Source organism: Megalobrama amblycephala, linkage group LG16, assembly GCF_018812025.1.
Source record: "Megalobrama amblycephala isolate DHTTF-2021 linkage group LG16, ASM1881202v1, whole genome shotgun sequence".
NCBI classification, from domain to species: Eukaryota; Metazoa; Chordata; class Actinopteri; order Cypriniformes; family Xenocyprididae; genus Megalobrama; species Megalobrama amblycephala.
Genome location: NC_063059.1, coordinates 26929794 through 26948760, shown reverse-complemented (window position 1 = coordinate 26948760; position 18967 = coordinate 26929794). Strand labels below are relative to the sequence as shown.

The window sequence follows — 18967 nt, the reverse complement described above, 5'->3', positions numbered from 1 at the left end:
CTCTCTTCGCATCCAGATAGCAATCAATAATAGTGGTCTAAATATTAAAACATGTATCTTCTGTGGAAGTCTCAGGACCAAAAAAAGTTTGTTCAATCATTGCATTCGGACATCACATGTCATCAGCACATTCATAGGCTATGCAGATTTGTAAATCAAACAGCTGCCACCTTTTACAGTTCCTCCCGAACCAAAAACAAGCTTATGTTGCGTTCACATTATGTTGTAACCGTAATTACAAGAGGACAACCTGTGACATTCTACCCAGAGCTGTTCACGTCCTCAGACTCGATTTAGCGGACTATGTGTTTCTATGTCAACACTGTCATCGCCGAAATGAATCTGCAGTAGTCAGTTGGTACAGCTAGAGCTCTGTAAGTTGTTTACGTTTATTATTATTGTATATTATGTGTTTTAGACATGAGGTAATTTAACGGCGTCTCTCGTGTCGTGGCCATAGACTGTAAAAACGTATAGTGGACGTATAGTGTCGTCACCTATAGGTTTCTGAAGAGCATTTTTGAAGCTAAAAAGCGGTCGTTGCCATCTTGGCAGCGCGTCACTCTCGGATAACTGAAAATGGGCAAAGAGGCGGGACGTGGTTGGAACTGAGGTGCTTGGTTGCTAAAACCATGATCATGTTAGCAGGCTAAAGAGGCTATCTATCTATCTTAGACACTATCTAAAATATTAATAAAGATAACAAGTTATATCATTTGAAAGTTCTAAAGGTTTACTGACAATCTACGGTGTCTTTTTTACGATAGAAGCTCCAGCAATAGTTATATTGTAATTTGGGTGTGCAATATGGAAGGCCGTTTCAGCATAAAAACGTTCCAGCGTTACTCGTCGTAATTATATTTTTACTAGTAACAATTAAATTAAAGAGCTCTATAATTTAATTTGTACTAGTAACAATTACAATTACAGAGCTCTATAATTCAATTTTTACTAGTAACAATTATAATTGTAGAGCTCTCTAATTCGGTTTTTACTAGTAACAATAACAATTATAGAGCTCTACAATTAAATTTTTACTAGTAACAATTACAATTACAGAGCTCTATAATTCAATTTTTACTAGTAACAATTATGATTATAGAGCTCTCTAATTCAATTGTTACTAGTAACAATTCCAATTAGAGAGCTCTACAATTCATTTATTACTAGTCATATGTCTCCATTGACTTCCATGCATTTTTAATTATAGAGCTCTGTAATTCAATTGTTACTAGTAACAACTGGGATTATAGAGCTCTCTAATTGAATTCTTACTAGTAACAATTACAATTATAGAGCTCTCTAATTCAATTTTTACTAGTAACAATTACAATTATAGAGCTCTGTAATTCAATTGTTACTAGTAACAATTACAATTATAGAGCTCTCTAATTGAATTCTTACTAGTAACAATTACAATTATAGAGCTCTCTAATTGAATTCTTACTAGTAACAATTACAATTATAGAGCTCTCTAATTGAATTCTTACTAGTAACAATTGAATTACAGAGCTCTTCAATTGATTTATTACTAGTAAAAATACACATTAAAGATATGTGTAATTGCAGAGCTCTATAATTGAATTACAGAGCTCTCTAATTCAATTGTTACTAGTAACAATTGAATTAGAGAGCTCTCTAATCGTAATTGTTACTAGTAACAATTGAATTACAGAGCTCTCTAATCATAATTGTTACTAGTAACAATTCAATTAGAGAGCTCTGTAATTCAATTATAGAGCTCTATAATCAAATTGTTACTAGTAGGAATTCAATTGTAGAGCTCTCTAATTGCAATTCTTACTAGTAATAATTAAATTATAGAGCTCTCTAATTCAATTGTTACTAGTAACAATTTGATTATAGAGCTCTATAATTGAATTACAGAGCTCTCTAATTGAATTGTTACCAGTAAGAATTAAGTTACAGAGCTCCATAATTCAGTTCTTACTAGTAACAATTAGAATTAGAGAGCTCTGTAATTGCAATCTTACTAGTACAAATTGAATTACAGAGCTCTACAATAGCAATTCTTATTAGTAACAATTGCATTACAGAGCTCTGTATTCGGCGACATATCATTATGCTAATCGTGCCTTATGCATATTCAACTGGGGTGGCGTAACTTTGTTTTACAATGTGGGTGGGACAAGAATGTGTATGGGGGGGGGGGTATGTTGTATTATTATTACAATAATAATAATAATATGATATTAAAATTATAAATGTGTTCAAATATGATAGTTTTCCTACATCTGCTATAATACAATGTCGTTAGTCTCGAGAGTATGTACATTAGTTTATAAATACGACGATCCGCCTTTGATACTTGAATGTCCTGATGGATTAGTGGCAGTTTCTCCGTTTAGGATGCAAGAGGTTCTCGGTTCTAATCCAACCATGTGTAGTTTTTTTTTCTCATTAAAACCAAAGATTTTCATCAGTGATTGTATATCAAGAGCAGGGACACGTTTATATGTATTTTGTTTTTTTGTGATTTCAACGTATCGAATAGAGAGTCTCCGCAACAGCGATAGAATGAAGTGCTGATCCGTGTGCACGAGCGCTGTGAACCCTGTTGCACGCGCCTCTGATAACAGTGACAACGAGCACTCAACAACATAATTTCAAAAACAACACATCCCAGCGCCAAATCGCCTATTATTAACACAAATTGATAATCAACTAGAGGTGTTTATTTTGTATTAGATATCCGCGATAATCATTCTATTATTGCATAACAATACTAAACACTGTAAATATTTAAAATGAATTTATACTCCTTAATATCAAGTTTGTCAAAACACTTTGGGTGGCTTAGGGCATTTCACCCTATATTATGTCCAGTGACATGGAGTGTTCTTGGCTCTTAGCTTTACCAATATACAAAGGTGAATGAATATAACGACTAAATATAGGCTTTCATCTCAGGCATCATCTTAATTTTGCTTTAATGTGAACATGATTAATATGTTACCTAAGTCTGTAAAATATTGCAGGATACTTTAGAACCACGCTACAGGGCTTTTATTTTGAAACTCACTTTTGTAGGCGGGAAATCTGCAATCTGTTTTGCATCTCATGAATAGGAGTTTTTACTAGTAATAATACAATTATAGAGCTCTGTAATTAGAATTGTTACTAGTAAGAACTGAATTAAAGAGCTCTCTAATTCAGTTTTTACTAGTAACAATTACAATTAGAGAGCTCTCTAATTCAGTTTTTACTAGTAACAATTGGATTAGAGAGCTCTCTAGTGGAATTGTAGAGCTCTGCAATTGGATTATTACTAGTAACAATTGAATTACAGAGCTCTGCAATTGAATTCTTACTAGTAATAAATGAATTGTAGAGCTCTCTAATTGGAATTGTTACTAGTAAAAACTGAATTATAGAGCTCTACAATTCAGTTGTTACTAGTAAGAATATAATTGCAGAGCTCTATAATTCAATTAGAGAGCTCTACAATCATAATTGTTACTAGTAAAAATTGAATTATAGAGCTCTATAATTGTAATTGTTACTAGTAAAAATTAAATTATAGAGCTCTTTATTTTAATTGTTACTAGTAAAAATATAATTACGATGAGTAACGCTGGAACGTTTTTATGCTGAAACGGCCTTCCATAGTGCAATGACAAAACGCAAAATCAAAACCGAACTTCATACCTTTGTAATGAAATAGAATCCAATCCGTCGCACTTGGGTAAAATGTCCATGAGCGCCCACTGAAAAACAAACAATAACACTTTTTGTCCACAAAAGCATTAAATCCATGAAATATTGATATATTATCCATTGTTTGCATCACATTTCTTCTAAATGATCTGCTCTCCATCATCGTTCTTCAAGAAATTATGCAACCTGAGCAGCGTTTATTAGACTCTCACAAACAAATGAGCCTGCGTCCAAAGTATAATTTTTCAAAATAGTGCAGCAGTTTTAGTTATAATATCCAAGCAGTGCTGTCAGAGTTTGTGGTGTCTTGAGAGGCATATTTTCCAGCCATTGTCATAGTAGTAAATCTCACAAACAAAACTTTTAGCCAATGCCACAATCCAACAACATGTGTTCTGTTTATCTTCCGCATATGTGCACAGACGCACATCTATCTCGACCATATAACCGCACAGCAAGCCATATTATTTGATAATTGTATAAAATAATCCTGAAAAAAAGCACAAGGGCAGAGATGCCAAATTCAGCAGCTGGAATTAGCTTAGGTGACTGCTCACAGACAGCAGCGGCAATCCACCTGTCACTCAAGTGGCCACGCCCTTAATTATGCAGAACTTTATGGCTTAATATAATTTAAACGGATGAATTATTAAAAAATTCACCCCCCTCAGAGTTGTCATGAAGGGCAAAATTAACTATATAGACCAAAACCACAATTTGTACCAGGCTGTAAACATATTTTTTCTGCTGTAACGTTGGGCATTTTAACATGGGGGTCAATAAGATTCTGCTGTCTTTTGGAGCCTGTCCCTAGCGGCCAGTTGATGAATTGTCACTTCCGTATTGGCTTCAAGAGAAACTGGGGGAGGTTGCCCCTTGGTCGTGACGCTTTGTAGTTTGCAGAATCTGCTGTGCACTTTCATGTTTTTTGGAGGAGGCGTGGCTTTGGAGAGCGCCACATGGGCTCTTATGCTTTCAAAGCTAGCTTGCTAGCCACTCCGAAACTGCAGGGAACAACAATTTTTCCCTACCAGTAAATTTACTATTCATATATAGGCTATACATTTATATTGAAATTTACTATATACAGACAGAAAAAGTACAGAAATAGAAATCGCGTTCACCTGAGAATTTAACAGAAACAACATGCTAAAATATTATATATATACATATAAAAAAAAAATTCTGGTAATTTTAAACGATTACATTAATTGTTTCATTCTGAGGCAGAAATGGGTTTCCAGTTCTGCAGGTACATATGGTTTCACTGCACGCGAAAGCATATAGGTTTAAGCTATTCATTCAAAAATGTTCTGCTCAAGACAAAGTGAAAAACCACGTCTTAACCAAAGGCAGTACACACGTGTTACATTTACAATGCTGGTTTTAATAGTTGCATTCTAAACCACTTTATACTTGTTGCATTTTGTGTTTTAGTGACCCTTACAAATGTTGGCAGAATATGAAAGCCGAAGTTGCCTTGGAATATTTAATGGAGAGATCACATCATACCTCATAAACATCACAGGCAGTTATACCATGTGCCAAACAGGCTATAAATGTGTGACGAATAAACACTAAACAGCAAACAAGAAACACAATCAGAGAATGTCAGAGCAACATGTAGATTTAATTAGCAAAAACCGATTGCATGTAGTGGGTGGAAAAATTAATACTGAAGCTGTTTTCGAATTCAAAACTGCATACATTTAACATTGCATGTGGTTTAATGATTGTAATTCATTCCTATCCATTTATGTGCTGTGACTTTGTTATTTTTTTGTGTTCGGCCTGAAACTTCTCAACAAGACAAAATGTAGGGCGAGACTTGATTTTGTTCATCAGGAATTGATTGGATTGTTGTGGTTGGCTGTTCCTCTCAGGTCACCACGATTTTGCCAAGTAAGACATGTTCCTGGATCAACATCTTTGTTGATCCTGGAACAACATTCCAATCAACCAATCAGATTTGAGGGACAAGTTTACCATTTATGTCAAGTTTAGGCTTGCAATCTTTGCAATCCTATCTTTCCCCTCTGATTTTAGGGATAAATTATGGGTAGGATTAGGTTTAGGGGTAGGAATAGGGTTAAGAATAAAATTGTCCCGCCCTCGCTCCAGTACACATATCATCAGAGAAGAGATGTTGCTGCAAGAGGGAGTTATTTTAATTAAATATTACAAAATCACATGAATTAAAATAATAATAATAATAATAATAATAATGTACACTGATGAATAATTCATAACACAATATTCCACAAAAATAAGAATTTTCAATTTTGATTTCATGGTGACTTTAATGTTTCATCTTTATATAGGCCTATAAACATTTGCCGTATTTCCTTTTATAGAAACCTATTTGTGAACAGATTGTGCATTTTCTGCATAGAAGTCTGATTTGTTTGTTTTTTCTCTTTGTATTAGCTCCTTGAATCCTGGTATTTTTCTCCTCCTCTTCCTCTGTTCTCCTGTCTGTCATCCAGCCGCCTTGCTTTGCCTTGCCACTAACTGATCTGGGTGATATGTTGCCTTGCGAAGACAGGAAATGAAACCTTTCATTCCTCCCCAGTTGCAGCCCCTTTATCAAAAGCAACTGGGTTTCTTCATTGCAGCCCACTGCCTAATGAACTCATTTTGTGCACATAGAATGCCTCCTTATCTCAACAAATACACACACACACACACACACACACTTCCATCTCCTCCTTCCCCCCTCAATTCTCAATACACTGTTAGTATAATTGTTTTCAGAAGGCTTACAACTTTAACTTCCATCCACCTTCTTTATAGACTGAGGTGCTGAGAGTAAAGACACGTAGGCTACAAATGAAAGGGTGGGAGAGAGAGAGAGATAATGGTGGTCTCAAATTAAAAATATGGTCTCGGATTAGTTAAAATATGACTGTACAATCTGGATAAATTGGAAAATATGCTGATAAAGTTATAATCCTTTATAATTTGGGGATTTTTTTTTTTTTTTTTTAAACAGACCTTTAGATAGTTTGCAATAACTTGTCATTCAGGCCCTAAGCGTTTCACAACTGTTGCACCGTCATCATCTAGGAGGTGGCGCCATCTCATGGAGAATGCAAGAGGTTAGTTTGATAGACATACATCTAATATACTGTCTTACCCAATTACCTTCTCATGTTTAAAGGGTTAGTTCACCCAAAAATGAAAATTCTGTCATTATTTACTCATTCTGTCATTCCAAACCTGTAAGACTTTCATTCATCTTCGGAACACAAATGAAGATCTTTTTGATGAAATCTGAGAGCTTTCTGTCCCTCCACTGACAGCCTATGCAACTACCACTTTCAAGCCCCAAAACGGTAGTAAAGACATCATTAAAGTAATCCATGTGACTCCAGTGGTTTAACCTTCACCCCAAAAATGTTCACCCTTTATTTATTAACCCTTTAAATTAAGTTAAAAATTGAAAGCATCACTGGTGTCAAAAGTATTCACATTCAATACTCAAGTAGAAGTATAGATACTAGGGTTTAAAAATACTTCTGTAGAAGTTGAAGTATCAACTCAAGCTTTTTACTCAAGTAAAAGTGTAAAAGTACTGGTTTCAAAACTACTTAAAGTATAAAAGTAAAAGTAATGTAAGGAAAAAAATGCCATTAAGGACAAAAGCTTAGGCCGCGCTACAGGGGTCTATTGTGCACTCCACCTCCTCAAAATGTCATCAATAACATTTATTGGAATGTAAATGTACATCCAAGCTTAACTGCAGGAATCTGTGAGGGCAACGGAAAGAAAAATGCGGGTAGTTTTGGTGTACCCAGGGCAGGCTTAGTAACAATCAGGGCTTGACATTAACACCCGCCAACCCGCCAAATGCGGGTAGATTTCAGCTGTTTCAGTTCACACCGCACCGACAAACACCAACAAACTCGTCTGTTGGAGTTTGTTGGATAGGTGTGATAACCCTGTTGGCGTTGGTTGGAGTCTGTTTTTACCAGACTGAACATGTTTAATCTGCATTTGTTTGGTCGTCTGAGCATCCAACAAACGGCAACAATCATGGCCGCCATATTGAAGGGTCGTTCCAAACCGAAGTGTTCAAAACTGGCCACTTTAAAGGGCCCTTCGGAATGAAGGATTTCGAAGGGTACAACTGATGGACACTTCGGGCCCCCATGATCCTTTGCACAGGGAAGTTGTTTGTCATCACAGAATGGGTACAGGAGGCTCGGAGTTCGATTTTACCTATAAATGAATGTATAGTTTTTTCTATAGGCTACTACTGTAATATTTATACGAGTTAGATTTAGTACATTATTATGGTCAAAACGACACTGTACTTCAAAAAAATACTTTACAGCTTTATCAGTCCATTCAAATGTTTCAAATACATAGACACAATATACATTATGGTGCGATAAACCAAAAATAAATAAATATATAGGCCTAAACTAACGTTAAACAAAGGGCGCAGCTTGCGCTATCTATCCCCCTTGACTGTCTCGTTAAGATGACGCAGAAGTGCGTTCTAAAAAAGGAGTATTTTTGACCCCTACACCCTTCATCCCTTCGAAGCTCTCCCTCCGGAGGGTAAACCCTTTGAAGGGATTAGGGCACAGGGATGAGCCCTTCCGAATGGAACGCAGGGCCTGACGTAATCTAACCTGGCCACGAACCGTTGCCATGACGATGAGACAAGTCCCTGGCAAAGACAGCTGTTTGATCGCGCCCGCGCCTCACGCGCACACAACAAAGCACTGGAAACGTGACATCGCAGCTTGTTCGTTATAAAAAATAAAATACAGTTAAAAAAAAACAAACATATAAAATGTACAATAGTTCGTAGTGCAATCCGTGCCATTCAGCAAGAGCACTGCTCCACTTCACCGAAAGAGAGAGGTATAACACCATGAGAGCAACGCAGGTTTACCTTCAGTTTCGTTTTAAATTCATTCGTTTAGGCATGTTTAGCTACATGGTTGTATATGACTATGGGTCATATAAATAAAAAGGGTCGCGCTAAAAAAAAAGAAAAAAAAAAAAAGATTAAAAACCGGTGTATAGGGTGAATTGCCCTAAAGTGGGACACTGCCTAATGTGGGACACCTAAGGTTTAGTGTTTGTAGGTCCCGCATAAATACATGAATGTCAGTGAAACTATAGGTTATCTGAAGCTGTGGTGCCATGTGATCAAAATCACATAGCTTCTCAAATGTCCAGTCATATATGAGACTGTAGCAATCATCAAAAAGGAAGGACCTTGTGTGAAAGCCACCCAAAGGTCAATGACATAGAGTTTTGACAAACTTGACATTAAGGAGTATAAATTAATTTTAAACAAAAAAAATCATGATATCTTTTGGCCTAATGTGCTTATGAAATGTATGTCCATCAAAAAATACTATAACATTGTATGTGTAAACTATATATTTTATATTTTTATCAAATTTCCTACTGTCCCACTTTAGGAAATGTGGTTTCAAAAAGTGGGACAGTATTATTGCCTAATGTGGGACAGTACTTTAGTCAGTCAAAAATGTGTGGTGGGGCATGGTTTGTGGGACAAAAATGGTTATTTACAGTGTTTTAGTGTTGCTATGTATTAAATGAATGATTGTGTGTGTTTGTTGTTTAGTGAAATAGAAAACATTAGGCCAAATAAACATTTATGCAGTTCACAGCACTTTTATGAATTTTGACTTAATGTTACATCCAGCCTAAAGTTTGTTCAAGGCTTTTTTTAATTTATTTTTTGCAGGTTGCAAGATTTTATATTTTGCCTTCAAATAAGCCTAGGCTATATGTTGAAGAGAACAGTAAAGAATTCTGACTGTGCATTTAATTATTTTCTATATATAGCCTATGAAAATAGTTGCCTAATGTCTTTACAATAAATGCATCAAAGCTATCATATTGTATTATTTTTCTGATGATGTTCAATTATCAATCAGTCCATCCATAACCAAGAAGAGAATTACTAACTTAAGAAGATTTTTACTATTCTGCATGAATCAAATGATTTTGGCCTTTTATCATAGACTTTGGCCTTTTCATAGACCTTTTATTATTATGATTATTATTATTATCATTATTATCATTATTATTATCATTATTATCATCATTATTCTTATTATCATCATCAGATTTTGGCCTTTTATCATAGAATTTTCAGTGTCCCACATTAGGAAGCACCAGATTTTTTTAGACGACTTGCACTAAGAGCACTAATATGTCTATAATTTCTTTTATGAATGTGTTATCTCCATTTTCTCTTTTGATTTGATTAGGAGACATCCTGGGTTTTTTAAAATGGTATTGTGTGTGAATTTAATGTTTTGGCTACAAATCGCAATATGTCACAGAAGTCTGAAATGCAAAAAATGTCCCACATTAGGGCAATTCACCCTACGCTAATTTATTCAAACGTCTCTCTACCGAACTAACTTACCTAGCATAATTTGCAGAGGACGAAGAGAAAACAGCCGTTTGATAGCCTAAATGAGCCAGTAGTAGAGAAATAATAACTTTTAATAAATAATCTTTTTTGAGTAACGACCCCCAACACTGTCGTCCTTGCTGGAGTGTGACGTGATTTGTGTCATGTGCAGGTGTGATGGATCACGTACAAACCAATAGCGTGTCAGAATGGTATAGCCTATGTTTATTCTCATCCAACCACAATCAAATTCACTCTATCCGGATGGTGCGATTTATCTGGATAGTTGTTTTTTCAAGCCGGAATGAAAACAAGCTGAAATGAAATAGGAGTAACGAGGCTATTTTTAAAATTTAAGGAGTAGAAAGTACAGATAATTGCGTGAAAATGTAAGGAGTAGAAGTAAAAAGTTGTCTGAAAAATAATTACTCCAGTAAAGTATAGATACCCGAAATTTCTACTTAAGTAAGGTAACGAAGTATTTGTACTTCGTTACTTGACACCTCTGGAAAGCATGCTCTGTGGCTGCCTAATAATTTATTTATTTTTGACATGTGAAATGGATTCTCTCCTTCCTTCACAAGATGATGTGCAAGAGTTCCAGTGGAGGGCTTATAGCTGATAACTTAAGAAAAGATTTTATAGGCTAGATGATATTTTAGGGAGAGATTTAATAGTTGATGACCATATAGGATAGATTTTCACACAGCCTGTAAAAGTAAAAATGGGTTAAAAATAAACAGGACAATAAATTCGAGATGATTTGATGAGTTTTTCAATCCTAGGTGAAAAAAAAGTACATTTCAATAATGTACTTAAAGTGCTCTATTTTCGCACGCTAATTTTGTACTTAATATACTAAAAAATTCTTCTTTAGTACTTCTTAAGATCATCTTAAGAACATCTAAGTGTACTCAACTGTGCTATTTTGAAATACGCTAGCATGAAATACGAACTAAAATGTGCTTTTAATATACTATCTCTGTATTTAAATAATATATTTAGCTACCATTTGTAGTACACTATGGATTCAAATGTACTTTTTTTAAATACAGAGATAGTATATTAAAAGCACATTTTAGTTCATATTTCATGCTGTCTCAAAATAGCACATGCAGCTGAGTACACTAAGATGTTCTTAAGGTTATCTTAAGTAAAGAATACATTTTAGTATATTAAGTACAAAATTAGTGCGCGAAAATAGAGCACTTTAAGTATATAGAGAATGTACTTTTTTTAATAGAAATGTACTTTTTTTTTCACCTGGGATGTCAGAACAATCAATTCAACTCATTAACAGAATGACAGTGCTGCCATCTATCGTAATAACTGCACTTCTGCTGATGACGTTTACAAAAATAATTACAATATAGAAAAGTAACAAAAATAAACACATAATAAATGAATACAAATGACACCGCTTGCAATCTAATTTGTTTGATTTGAATCGACTCAGTCGACTTTAACAATCACGTGACGACCAACAGGAGGGACTCTGACTGCGTGTCTTCTTCAAGACAAGAGTTTCCCTGAATCCATAGTGGATCGTGAAATTTCCTGCAGGATCATGGACCGACTTGCGAATGGCATTGGACAACAACATATAGGTAAAGAAAAGCAGACTTCGTGTTTGTTTGTTTTTTTGTCAAGCTTTAAAAGAAAGAAAGAAAGATAAGATAATCAGAGACGCTCTAGAAGGGCACTTCTTCTGTCTTTCTCGTGACTCCTCGCCCATCCTATCATTTCAGTGCTTTGCCTTCTAACTAGAATAAACGTTCTAAGAACTTATATTGATTCTATACGGTTCTGCAAACTTATCTTATAGTATTAAAAGAGTAAATGCCTTCACAGGTCTGACGGTGGGATTGAGTTTGATAATCATAGCTGTGATTATCGTCCTCGCGGCTGTTGTTTACACTCCACCGGGCGCCGCAGCGCGCTGCTTGAGAAGAAACAGGAGTGAAGAACACCTCTCCCTGACTGCTAACAGAATTTCATGACTGCTAACAAGAAAAAAGGAACTTTATGGATCTCTGTGTTGGACCCACAACATGGAATAAACTTATAAACCATTATTAGGCTATAGGAGGACTGTGAACACTTTTTGCCCCTTTTAAAGTGACTTCCAAACAAATCATTTTTCAAACACACGGAAGTTTAATAACATGTTAAATGTCATGGAAATTTCTAAAGTGAATGTAAATATGCAATCTATTGACCTCAATTTTTTTTAATGCTTTTTTACACAAGTATCATAAATCTCTAAACTCTTGTACCTGAATACAAATGAAAATCCTCCCCTGCAATCTCTGTAAAATGATTATGCCTATATTAAAAAATACATATGCAATAATCAGGAATAAACGAAAAATTTATGAAAATAGCCTATTGTTTTCTGGCCTAGGCTATTTTCCATATGGGACTGACAAATGCACTAAATTAGATCTTTCTATGCTTTCCTCAGTTGTCATGAATTTCTATTCAATATTAGAGACTTTTGCATTCTTTATCATGTGGATTTAATGTTTATACAAGAACACAAACTCAATTACACTCAAGAACTCTTAACTCCTGTGGCCTGTTGCATGAAGCTAGTTGAACAAACTCTGAGTTTCAGAGTAGGTTTGGAGTTGACAAATCCAGATAAATCCAACCTGGTTTAGATCAGGATCAACTGTTGCACAACGCTCGGTATAAACTTTCTCTGTCAACTCAGGTTTAATCCAGATTTTGCTCAAACTAATCTTGAACTTACCTGGGTAGCAACTGAAACCGGCTTTGTGCAACAGGCCACTGGTTTCACAGACAAGGCTTAAAGGTGCTAAAGAGGATGTTTTGCTTTATACATTTTTGCAATATTACTTGAAACTGTCTTTACTAACTGATAAAAGACTATTTATTAGGTGCACTGAAAGGAATAATATTAATATACATCATCTGTGCACGAGGTAGGGCCTTAAAAAATCAGCCAATCGTTTACGCGATCATCGCGTAAACGATTGGCCCTCTGGCTTGTCAATCACTGCCGTGACGTTCCTTGTGAGAGACGGGCGCGGATTGGCCCTCTGGCTTGTCAATCACTGCCATGACGTTCCTTGTGAGAGACGCGCGGCTGCGCTCCAGTAACTTTCCACACTCCACAGGCGCCGCATGCAATGTTTTTGTCAGGAGACAGGAGTAACAACTGCAGATTATGAGTTACCTGCGGTGAGTCCGACATAATGAATCCACTAACACGACACAGCGAATGCCGGTGGTAAACGCCCGTGTTCCAATACTTGTGCACGAGTTTTGGGAGGCGTTCCCTCGAAATTCTTACGCATGCGCTCATTTCAAAAACTCAGTAACAGTCTTTGGTTTCTCAGTCAACGAAAAGATCCTCTTTAGCACCTTTAAGCTAGTCCTAGACTAAAATGCATGTTTGAGCTGTTCGAACTGAAAGTAACTTGTATTGACATACCTTAAAATTGTCAGTGTCATTGTTTTGTCTCAAGATGCACACCAGTAATGTTTTTTTTTTTTTCTAGTGAATGTTTATAAAAGCTACTTAATTGAACTAAGGCTTAATCCTGGCTTAGGCTAAGCCCTGTCTGTGAAACTGGGCCTTAATGACAGGACTTTACACAGGCTGCAATTACAGTAGATAACCACTAGAAGGACTAGTGCTCTGTGGAAAGGATGAGAGTCTGCATGTGGGCCTATCTTTATAAGTGCTACAGCATTTATTTTCTTTTTCATTTAAGTTAACTATTGATTTTGAGATATTCACAAATGATTTTTAAGTAGCTTCACAGTATAACTGAACATACGTGTGATGTTTCATATATGCATCAGAAATTATGCTATTGCTATTCTTTCATTTGCTTTCACATGGTGAACACTGTTTATTATGCAGGTTGTTCTGACATGAGACATCTCAAAATATTTTAAACATGATTTAACACTAGGAGGACTTATATCACAAAAATAATGAAGTGGGTGCTCAGTGCTACTCCAGTAAGAATATTTAAGTGGTTTGGCTTTATTTGAATTTCAGTTTCATTTAAAATATTTTTTGTCATCTGAAAGAGAGAATTCTAGAATTCTATTAGAATTCTGCAAATCCCCAAAGGAGCAATTTTTCTTACTCCACCCTTCCCAGCCCCCATTTCACTGTCACTGAGCCAAGCCCTCTGAGTCGAACTTTAATTAAAAGCCATGACTGCTGTTGTCTGTCTGTCTTAAACTCTGATAGTCAGTGTCCCCTAATCTCAATCTTATCTTCCCTGCTCTCCCTGCTAATCCACACGGGGAGACAGAGATACGGTCACTGACAGATGCAGACAGCGTCACGCATGTGATAACAGACAAAACATGAGACGTGCCCATGCGGCAAAACAACATTTGGGCATAAAAGACATCATGAAGTAGGAGACAATGCCTCTTCATTTCCTTATGTATTGTGGTTGTTCTTTTACTGTTTGACAATAAAAAAATCCATGGTATGGGATTTTAACTGTATTGAGAAAATATGAGGAATAGTAATGCATTAAATAACCAATAAGACATTCGACCACTGAAAGTAATATTGCGGAGAAATGAATCCATCAATCACTGTCACAACACCCAGCAAAATAATTTATTTTTTACCTCTCCCCCCCCCCTTAATGTGGCGTCTCATTTCTAATCAATATGTTTTGTATCTCCGACTGATTATTGTTTTCTCTGACAGAATGAGTCTGTATTGATTGTTTGCTGTGGACTTTTCCCACAAGCTCTCTAAAACACCAGCATACTGATGTTACATCTGCTGGGATGAAATGGGGGATGGAGTAGATGGGGGTTTCAATAATATATAGCCCAGATATTTTAAAGGATTTGATGAATTTTTCCTACATACCAAATCTCAATCTCAGCTGAATTGGTTTGCATTGGTCTAGTTTTTCTAAATAAAATAAAGAAAGCTGTGGATAAAGCAATCAGCTCTAGACTTATGATCAAGCCCTTCCATTTAGGCCCTGGAAATAGCATCCTCCTCCATACATATGCAATCATATGACACATGGGTGACGGGGCACTCCCACCAGCTGCCGTCTGTCTGTGGAATTCTTTACTCATTTCATCCAGGGGTTTTATGGATGCTGCCATGTTCAGAATGTTGTTTAAAACTCCCAGGCTTTCACATGATAGTGTTTTTTGTGCATTTCCTGTGCTGCATTGTTTTATGTCCGCTTGCTCGCTCACTTCATTTATTTCCTTCATTAATGATGATTTATTAACAAAGTTCGGGAGGAGCACGTTCAGATAATCTACTCAAATCAGCACGAGAGTATACCAGTATACTTACCTCTGTTCCACAACGGTTTTCCAGCATCCCACCACCACCCCAACTCCTCACTCTCAATTGTTCCTATCCCAGCAAGGGATATGTGGGAGTACTCTGGGTTCGAGAAAAAATTCTGAGCCCTTCAGACAGTACGCCAAATATACATATTCTTTACTCTATTTGATTGGGTTGGACAATGAAACTGAAACGCAGTCCATCCCACACAGCAGGAGACTCCTAGGCAGATCTGCATTCAAGTCGCCAAACCCGCGTGACTGTAACATTCGTTTTGGCACCGCCCAGAGGATCAGCTCTGCCTCCGGGTGGCGCTGTAAATTCTACTGTCAATCACCGGATCCTGAGCGGACCCATGTCGGATCCGTGGACGCGCACGCGCCTTTACTGTAACGGTTGTATCAATTTCCCAAACGGACCCGCCGCAGAGGTAAGGTTTTAATCGCGGATGCAGCGCGGAGCCACGGCGGGTCCGCGATCCGCCTTCGTTGCGGATCTGTCACTACGCGTAAGTAGACGCCGATACGGGTCCGTTCGCGGATACGGTCCGGAAGCCGCGAGTTCTTTTGCTGTGTTATAGGCTTCATGCCTGTATATGCACGGCCTGGTGGCCAATCTTGATTTTACATTCAATCAGTAGGAGCAGAGTGTGAAGGTTGAATTTGCAGAGCAATAGCACAGCTGTACATAAAATACTGCAATCCACACAACATAATGGGAGACATATCAGAGTTCAAAAGAGGACCAATAGGTGCGCTTCTCGCTGGTTCATCTATGACCAGTACAGCAAGTCTTTGTAGTGTATCGAGAGCCATGGTATCCAGGGTAATGAATGTCCGCATACCACTACATAGGACGCACCACATCCAACAGGAGTAACTGTCGACGTAAGAGGAAGCTGTCTGAAAGGGATGTCCAGGTACTAACCCGGGCTGTATGCAAAAACATAAAACCACAGCTGAAAAGCGCTACAGAATTAAATGTGTACATCGACTATCTTGTTTCCACCAAAACTTCTCGTCTGGAGCTTCACAGAGCCAATATTCATGGTCGGGCTGCTAGATGGCAATGTCTGTTTCGTTGGTGCCAACAGTGTAAATCTTGGGCTGTGGGCAAAGTGAAACATGTGTTGTTCTCCGATGAGTCCACCTTTACTGACTTTCCCACAGAAGCCCCAAAGAGGCTAAACACCAGAGTGAAGCAAGGGGTGGATCAGTGATGGTTTGGGCTGCAATATCATGGCATTCTCTACTGTGCTTGATGGGCGAGTCACTGCCAAAGATTACCGAAACATTTTGGAGGAGCAAGATAATACACCATCAACAAGATAATGCACCAATACACACAGCAAGACTTGTGACAGAATAGTCTGATGAACATGAAAGTGAATTTGGACATCTCCCATGGCCTGCACAGTCAACAGGTCTAAATATTTTGAGCCACTTTAAGGTATTTTGGAGGAGCAAGTCAGAAAACATTTTCCCCCACCAGCATCAGGCAGTGACCTGGCCACTGTTCTGGAAGAGAGGAGAAATGGCCAAGAGGAATGGCTCAAAATCCCTTTGGCCACTGTGCAGGACTGGATCTGTCATTCCCAAGACGAACTGATGCTGTATTGGCTGTAAAAGGAGGCCCTACTACACCATATTTGGCCCTACACCTGGTTTTAGACCACAAATTATTGTTTCATTGTCCAACCACTGTTTGAAAGTGTGAACTTGTGAATTTATTGACCTGTGCAACACATTGATTGAAAAAAAAAAAATTATGGTTGGTGTTATAAGTTATATTTTTATTGTTGTTGCTTTGTAAATTAAAACATTTGAGAATTAAAATTAATAAATAAATAAAATTGCTTATATGTTCAGTTGAATGGCAAACTTACTTTTTAATTAACAGTTTTATTTTTATTTATTATTCGTTAAATTGCCAGGCTCTCTCTTCAGGCTCAGAGCCTAGGACTGTGACAGCAAACAGCCATCCTCTTAATTCTGCCACTCGAATGTGTTTGTCATCAGGTTGTTGTGACACTTGGGAACAGGTTCTCTGTCTTAATGAGGATGGTTAGGGACATGCTACAGCTCCCATTGAAACATGAGCTTAGCATCCGTCATCTAGGTGTGGAGTGTTTACTGTCACTTTGAACACAGCTTCCTTAATGTTGCACTGAAGGAGGTAATCATGTATTGTTTAAGTGTCCACAGGTTTTAAACTGTGAAATGAGGTTACACATTCATTATGAAGGTATTCTGTTTTAGAACAGCTGATCAGTAATATTATGGGCATGACAAGTTAAAAGATTAGTTCACTTTCAAATAAAAATTTCCTGATAATTTACTCACCCCCATGTCATCCAAGATGTTCATGTCTTTCTTTCTTTCTTCAGTCGAAAAGAAATTAAGGTTTTTGATGAAAACATTCCAGGATTTTTCTCCAAACGGTTGAAGGTCAAAATTACAGTTTCATTGCAGCTTCAAAGCGTTCTACACGATCCCAGATGAGGAATAAGGGTCTTATCTAGAGAAACCATAGCTCATTTTCTAAAAAATATTTTAAATTTTATACATTTTAACCATAAATGCTCATCTTGAACTAGCTCTCTTCTTCTTTATTTGAATTTCAGCAGTGTAGACACTGCAAAGTGTATTACTGCCCTCCACAGGTCAAAGTTTGAACTAATTGCACTAGCATATTGTATATGGCAATTTAGTTCAAACTTTCACCTGAGGAGGGCAGTAATACACTTAGCAGTGTCTACACTGCCGGAGAAGAAGAAGAAAAAGAAGCTAGTTCAAGATGAGCATTTATAGTTAAAATGTATAAAATTTTATTTATTTTTTTTAGAAAATGAGCGATGGTTTCTCTAGATAAGACCCTTATTTCCCTTAACTGTTTGGGCTCCATTGAAGTCCACTATAAGGAGAAAAATCCTGGAATGTTTTCATCAAAAGCCTTTTCGACTGACGAAAGAAAGATATGAACATCTTGGATGACATGGGAGTGAGTAAATTATCAGGAAATTTTAATTTGAGAGTGAACTAATCCTTTAAGGTGATTTTTAGGTATTTTAGTTTAATTATTGTATAAGGGAAAATGTATATTTAAGATAATGAAAGCTGCATGTCTCGAACTTTGATTTAATATTTCACATATTTGTTTGCTATATAAAGTATTCAGAAATACTTAAAATAAAAAAGTAGTATAGAAATACTGCACACTACTGAGTGGGTTGAAACAATAAAACAAAGAGTGTGATTATAGCCTACATGTTATTTATAAATATTTATTTTCTAAATATATATTTTTTTAGATATATAGTGTGCCATCACCACCTTCCTACTACATTTTATACATTTTAATTAAAAAAAAAAAAAAAAAAAAAAAAAAAACCTTTAAAGGAAGTGCTCTGCTTCAAAAATTGGAAACAAATTGAACTAACCTTAGCCATGAGTTTACAGCTCAGTTGCTCAGTTACAACACTCCCTGTTCCCCATATAACAATTATAAAAGAATGAGAAGAAAATGGATTCAAACTATGACGCTATTACCATGGTAAC

At 36.7% G+C, this 18967-nt stretch overlaps 1 long non-coding RNA gene across 2 annotated transcripts; it reads left to right on the top strand.

Annotated features, from left to right (window-relative positions):
* Positions 1-342: 342 nt before the first annotated feature.
* Positions 343-12471, top strand: LOC125249652. Of its 2 annotated transcripts, XR_007180595.1 has the most exons (3): positions 343-374; positions 11578-11697; positions 11942-12471. It is a non-coding gene; the product is annotated as an uncharacterized LOC125249652 (long non-coding RNA). The 2 variants fall into 2 exon arrangements; XR_007180594.1 differs by lacking the exon at positions 343-374 and having other exon boundaries at positions 11289-11697.
* Positions 12472-18967: the final 6496 nt, after the last annotated feature.